The following is a 7,941-nucleotide window of genomic DNA, read 5'->3' as shown; positions in this document are numbered from 1 at the left end:
ATTATATAAATATGAGGTGGAAAGTAGGTATCAATAAAGCCTTTACATAGGTTGTGAAACATCAGTGACAGCTACTAGGTTGCATATGCACTATGAACTACCATGTTTTTCTTCAATTTTGATAGCTCTAAACTAAGCCTGAACTCAGTTGTTATTCTTTTAGTATTGGTGATTTGCATCTGTTTGGCTGTTGTTACTGTTGTTTTTGAGAAGCTGTTGACTTAAAAATTACTTTAAGATTTTGATTAAATGGCAAAAATCTTACCATTTGGTAAATTGTTGTCTTCACAATTCCTCAGCTGTAGTTGAAGTTGCAAGGAACCATTTGTGCAAGAAGACTTGACTACAAAGAAGGAAGCTATTCAAACTAGCATCCTCAGCAAAGCACCCCACTCTGTAATAAGTTGAATGAATTGACTCATAGGTCATATGACAAAGCCTCCACCCTCGCCCTGTTTCTTCACTGCTTTGCAGAAAATGATTTATTTGCCCTCTTGTAACATTTAAAAATACTTTCCCAGAAGAAACATCTTTATTTCTAAAGATCAAAGGAACTGATCTTTAGAATATTTCTACCAATAACAGACTGATGAATGAGAACATAAAAGCAGAAGTACTGTGCAAAGAAATCTTACTATATCACAAAGAGAACTGGAGATGTTGATTTGTCACCAGTGTGCATATATCTAACACAGTTTTCCCAAAGCAAAAGAAAACAATGTCATCTGATCTGTATTCTACAAGTAGTTTCTTTCACTAGAGAACTGTAAGATGAAAAATTATAATCCGTGTTTAAAAAAGACTACAGGACAGACAGGCACAAAATTACATTAAAAAAATGTTATTATACATTTAAAGTTTATGAACAACTCCATTTATGAACAACTTAGTTTGTGCAATAGGCTAAATCAGTTTCAAGTCATGTTTAGTTGACACCTGCACTTGCTAAAATCCTGTGTTCTTTCCTTAGCAGCTATAATTCTGTCTGATTTTTATTACTACATGCCTCTGCTTCTAAGGATAAGATACCTAAGTGAGTTTGCATCCTGTTTCTCCTGTACTTTGGATCATGAAGCTTTTAAAGCCTAATTGGCATGCTTAAAAAGTCCCCCAATTTATCCAACATTCTACTACTCTACAAACAGAAAACTCATGTTCTGACTTCAGACCTGAAGGGGAGTCCAAAACATTCCTGGAGGCACTGAAGACTGGACAAAGACTTTCAAAATCCAGTGAGTAATACTTCTTCTCAGTTATTGAGTAGTGTGTTTCCAGTTAGAAACTCTTTCGGGTAACTGTATTTCCAGAAAGATGTGAGACAGTTTGAGGGAGTGCAAGACAGAGCAACAGGGGCAATCAAAGGTGCAAAAACAAAAGAAAAAAAAAGTGTTAGTTTGAAGATAAATTTATGGCAGATTGCTGCTGAAAAGAGAAAGGGAAACAAATTTTCTTTCTGTCTATAGCTAATAAAGTAATAGGTTAAAAAAAAACTAGAGACCTAAGGAAAATTAGGCCTAGTCACAGTTATGATAGTTTAATGTTGGAATTAATATTGCTGAGAGAACAGGAATTTTCCATCACAAGGCTCTTCTGTCTCCTAATTGATTGGATAAACAATTGTCAGATGAGACACAGGTGTTGTGACTGCTTCTTTGGTAGGAAGGCTTATGGAAAGGAAACAAAGCAAGGAAGCATATAAAAATTAAATCTCTCAGAATTAGTATTGCTATAGGAATGAGTTCATTTCCACTTCATAAATTCATTGCTCACACAAATTCTTCCACAGAGGAAGATCTGTACATCTTGAATGGAGAAACATTCCTCATGAAGAAAAAGAGAGACCCTATTTATCTGTACATAGGAATGACACTATCTCATTGAAGAAATGTGCAGCTGGGTCATTTGAAAGAACTGTCAGTGATATACAGATGAAAATCCAAATCTAAAATTAAACCAACAGAGATCAAGAATGAACAACAGTGAAATGATACCAGAAATATAGGAAGTACATTCTGTGGCTAAGATGTTATCTCCGAAACAATAGCAGATGCCAGCTTTGTTAGATCAGCCATCCCAATTAAAATGCTTATTGGTATGCAAATTTATGCCAAATGTGCTAAAAAAGGTGGGAGGGGGAAATTGCATATAATCTCACGTGTACAGAAAGTAATTCTGCATACAATAATTTGGGCTAACGTTATCTTCATAACTTAACAAAAATATAAGAACAACTGGGCCTGGTACCTAAATGGCAATTTGAGATGCTTGAGTAGCTTTTATTTCCTCCTCACGTAGCTGTCAAGAAATCATTTGACAGTGTCTATATTCTTTGTTTAACCAAAATGAAGATAAAAATATGTTTTCCTACCATTCAGGAACAAGTGGATTAAATGTACTGAAAACTTGAAAGAGTTATTTAGGATGTTTAGGTTTGTAAGTAAATTTAGGATAGTAGGACCTGTAAAATTTATGGGTTATGTACCACATAACTGCATTGCTAATAAATCAATATTATATGTATTCTTTAATGATCAATGAGAAATAATTCTAGTCAGAGAAAATTCTTCCACGTATACTTATTTTCACCAGGACAACTGTTAGCACTTCCTTGTCAGTACACCTATCCCTCCAGTTACCTAGAGATATATTTAAACTTCTGTCCAACGTATTTATTTTAAGTAGATTTCTTCCTTTCTGCTGTCCATGAAATAGTTTTCTACTGCTATCTAAATATAGAGGTCAAATCATTGGTGTACAAGCTTTCACACTGGCAGAAAGAGCAAGACTAATCATGGACAACAGATTTACATCAGCTGGTTTTGAAAAATATATTTGCCAATAATTCCAAGATTTTTGACAGTACAACGGAGTTTGCACTTTACTGGGCAAAACAGCTTTCTAGGTAATATTGACATAATGAACTTTTAATCTTCAGGGTGCTCTGCAAACAAGAGACTAGTTAACTCTTCTACAGTGGAGATTTTTTAGCTCTCTGTTGACTGGCACTTCCTGGCTGTGGCTCATGATAGCTGATGTGCAGCTTGACAACTTGGATTTTTCTATTGCTGGACCTCACTGAACCATACCTGAACCATAGCTTCTGTTCTTTTATTCTTATCTGCTCTAGCATAATGGGAGGAGCAGATAGGAGCTGAGGAGCAAAACTAAGAACATCACGTATTGTGCCAACAGTTTCTTTCTACTTGAATTCAAGCAAATGACTACTAGGGAGTAGTTTCAAAACTCCTTAGCTATGCACCCTTGGCTTTTTGCCTTTTAACAGGAGTCTTGCACAACCTGTGTTTTATACTCTGTCACCTTGATTACACTATATTTTCCCTGGTCTCCTGGTGCCACTGTTTGCCATTGGCCTGCCTTCAAAGCCAGTGCCTGTGGACAGTATTCATACAGTACAAAACATACCGTATGCTTTGACAACTCATGTGGTCTTAATGAGTTTCCCAGTTACAGAGGCTAAAAGAGCAAGGCAGTCTGTTCAGCCAGCTACCCCTGCTACACATCATAGTTCTTATGAATAAATCTTTTAGATAGGAAAAAATAAATCATTTATACAGTTTGCTTTTTATTTGGTAGATATAATGAAGCCTTTCTCTCCTGTGGCAGGGGAAAGTGCAAATAGGATATCCGCAATGTTACTTAAATGAATAATGACTTGGAGACTAGTTAACTTTATTTCTATAAGTTCCATGATCCAGCGTTTGCAGCTAGGTGACTTGTTGGAAGAGGACGTCTGGAAATCAGCTATCATGCTGCATGCTTGATTTAAATCTAAGAAATCAGAGAGAAACAAGAGTTTCAGAAAACAAGGTTATTTGTATATATCACTTTTCAAAATAACGGGGAAATGAAACTTGTTGCATGGAAGACATCTTTTTATTTACTTGCAGCTTCTGAAGTGGTATTTCACTCTCTCTCCTCTATCTCTGTTCTGTTTTCTTTGACTTTGCTGTCTTGGTCAACTTTTATCACATCCAATACTGTTTTTGCATCATCTGGATCCATCCCACTGGCTTGTTTTCTTTGTGTGATTTAACAGCATAAAGTATGTTTTGTTACATTGTAAGGATTTATACTGATATAAGCATTTATACTGATACACTGTAGACCAGGGAGCAATTCAAACGCCAGATTATCCAAAACCCATTCAAATTTTAAGCTTTATTTGGAACCATATTTTGTATTGTACAAGATTTGCCTACATTGCTTTCCCTATTCCTGTCTTATGTATTAACTTTCTTATTGAGTTGTTTTTTTTTTTCTTCTTTTTTTCCCCCAGGCTTTTGAGTAACACTGATTTATTTGCAAAAACAAACAAACAAACAAACAAACAAAAAGAGTTGTTTTTCTTCCTCAGAAGTTTACAGTGTTGTAAATACATTACAATTGTACCACTCAACCTTTTAAGTCGTGTATGTAAGTAAGACAAAGGAAATTTTAACTGTCTGTTCTTTACATTATGGCCTAAAATATACATGGCTATATTTATCTGCCTAAGGAAGGATTGAATTCAGAAATAGACTTGTTGCCTTGCGGGTCTGGGATAACAATGGATGATACAATCTTTCAAAATTGCTTCTTCAAACACAGCAGACATTTACTTGCATTCACTAGTAATCTAATGCACTATTGTTCTGGTTTCACCATGAATCCCACAGAGGTTCAAACCCAATTGCAAATGTTCACAGCTCCCAATGAATACTTTACTTTGTTGTACAGTTTACATTCATCTGTCTCCACCTTCTTTCCATGTAGAGTCACATGGATGGGGAGAGGAGGAAGTAGCCTAATCAAGTTTCTTAATTTCTTTAACATATAAATTAAAAGGAGTTATAAATTCTTTAATCCGAAATGGGATAATTTTCCCACAAGAAATAGGTTTCCACCATTTTTAATCACTCAAAATTTATTAGATCTTCTAACTTGCTCTTACTATTAAGCAGCTAGTTTCAGTATCTAGAATGAATGGCTCTTATGAGGATATCCTCCATTATTGCTGCTTTAGCACAGAAAGAAGCAAAACAGTGCTGAGAACGTGTCTCTTTATAGATAAATGGTAATGCAGTCAATCATCTTCTCTTTCACTAGTACGTGTTTCCATGTATAGAATCACAGAATCGCAATGTTGGAAAGGACCTACAGACCATCTAGCCCAACCACCCTCCCATTACCATTGCTACCACAAGCTACTAAACCAGATCTTGTAGCTCCTCATCCAGACGCCTCTTGAACACTGCCAGGGACGGCGACTCCACCACCTCCCTGTGCAGCCATTCCAGTGCCTGACCACTCTCTGAGAGAAAAAGTTTCTCCTCATGTCCAACCTAAATCTCTTCTGGTACAACTTGCGGCCATTTCCCTGTGTCCTGTTTGTTGCCTGGGGGAAGAGGCCAAACGCCTCCTCATCACAACCTCCCTTCAGGAAGTTGGAGAGTGAAACAGAGCCTCCTCTTCTCCAGACTGAACAATCCCAGCTCCCTCAGCTGCTCCTCATAAGACTTGTGCTCCAGACCCCTCACCAGTTTTGTTGCCCTTTTCTGGACACGTTCCAGGGCCTCAATGTCTTTTTTGTAGTGAGGGGCCCAAAACTGAACACAATACTTGAGGTGTGGCCTCACCAGTGCTGAGTACAGCGGATGATCATCTCCCTGCTCCTGCTGGCCACACTATTTCTAATGCAGGCCAGGATGCCGTTGGCCCTGTTGGCCACCTGAATGTACTTGTATGCATTTACAAATAACACTAAAATTTTAAATTGTATTTAAGACTTCATTTAAGATACCCTTATTTTATTATTTTCTAACTATCATAAAGAACCATGCAGACTAGCATCACTTCTGTGACCTATGAGAACAATAGCAGTATACTGCCTTTGATGGTAGATTGCACATGGTGTTGAATATCAACAGTGTTTTATAAAGACTGGAACAAGAATGTAATAGCACCAATAATACAACAACTTTGTCTTACACACATTGGCCTTAACAGGATTTTTTGTGTAAATTCGGGAATGCATGTAAATCACTGGAGAGCTGGTACCTACACTCTTGAGTGGATCTGGCTCAAACTGCAGTTTGAGTTCTTAGAAACAGTAATATATTTTCAATGATTTTGATTTTAGGAATTACAGAGGACAGCAGTCTAAAGGACAGATGACTAAAACTGCTGCTGTTCCCAAATACTTTTATTACGTCCATGTTGCATTTTCTGTCATTCTTCTGTATAATTCTTTAACATGATAAATCTATTTCAGTCTGAGACTGTGTTTTTACTGGCAATGGAAATATTTTTTACAAGACTCGCAATGCCACACAGGGTTCAGAATGGCTGTTTTTACCTTTCCTCAGATAAAAGATAGAAGTTTGAATGTTTATTTGTTCACAAAGTTCAGATATCCAATGAAATGCAAATTAAGCCATTCCTTGCAATCTAAATCAGGAAGAAACTAGAAAGGGCATTCTTTTCATGATCTTGAAAAATCAACAATAAACATTTTCTTCTTAAGTTGTTTGAAACTGCAGAGAAGCAGAGAATTTTGCCTTTCCTTTTTGTATTAGAGGAAACCAAGCAGAGCTTTCAAATATATAATGTACATAAGAAAACATAATAAACTGCTTGATGCCTACAAGCAGATTTTTAAAGTTTAGTGAGATGATCTGTTACCATGGTTTATTTTAATACATATTTTGTTATTCTTATTTTGGTTTTATTTAGTTGGTTTTTTGTTTTTGTTTTTGTTTGTTTTTTAATGTTCAGGAGGGAGAGCTGATTTCTACCTCATGCAGCAAAGCTTCTTCCCAAACTAGTAGTAGTACTAGTGACCTGCCTGCATAGAATTTGAAATGCTGTTCTTTTAAGTTGTTCCAATACTAGGAAATATTTGTTGATCATTCTAGACATAACAGAGCAAGTGGTATATTTGCATGACAAATGATCCCCATTCTAGGAATTTGTGTATACTCTTTCACATTGTAGCTGAGAAAGCTGTGTGGGACTCAGGTTCATAGGGAACGCCATGCTATCTTCTCTTTAGCTATTTTTGTTGTAGCTCTTGTTAGTTTGTTTTTAAGCATCTTTAATTCTAGTACTGTGGCACACTTCTCTCTGCAGACTGAGCTTTCTGCAGGCTGCTCATGAAAGAATCAATTTTTCTGAGAATAAAAATTCAACGAAGGAAAAGAAAGCAATACATGGAGGTGTGAAAATCTGTTCTAGTTAAATGACGACTCTGCCAAGCATTCCCTACTAACAGTGAGTTTTAAGCATATTTTTACCTATATGCACCACCCACAAAGATCTTGATTAATTTCACAACATGACTTCATGAAATAGCTTACAAGATAATGACTGTGACTTTGAGAAAGTTTCACCAAATTACATAAGCTCAGTATCATAACACTTCATGGAGCAACACAAAAGCAGTGGATTGCTGTAAGTTTAGCACTTCTGAAGTTTTTGCACTCTAAACTAACAGAGGTAGTAAGCTCACAACAGTTCAACACATACCTTACTGCACAGGTCATCTTATCGTAGCACTGAGCTGATATATAACCAACAGATTTGCTCTGAAGGAAGATCTGCTAAAAAGAGGTTGTTTGAAGTGCTTTTAAATTCATACATTTTAAACAAATCCTTCATTTTGAGCTTGTACATAATAATATAGAATTGCAGACTAAACATTCAGAGTTGATGAGTTAATTAAGAGTCAGTGGAAATACATTGTTCTGCTAAAGGAATGCAGAGTAAAATACTTTCTAAGATGAAAAAGAAAACCCAAAACTCATTTAATTTATGTATAACTGGGGAAAAATTACCTTGGTTCAAAATATCTCAATGTGAGAAAAAAAAAGTTAGTTCAACCTGCATTTTCCAGAAGTTTATTTATCCTGAGATAACATTTGCAAAGCACCCTAGAAACAGGAA

Source organism: Phasianus colchicus, chromosome Z (genome assembly GCF_987193195.1).
Source record: "Phasianus colchicus chromosome Z, bPhaCol1.hap1.1, whole genome shotgun sequence".
NCBI classification, from domain to species: domain Eukaryota; kingdom Metazoa; phylum Chordata; class Aves; order Galliformes; family Phasianidae; genus Phasianus; species Phasianus colchicus.
This window is presented reverse-complemented; position numbering follows the sequence as displayed.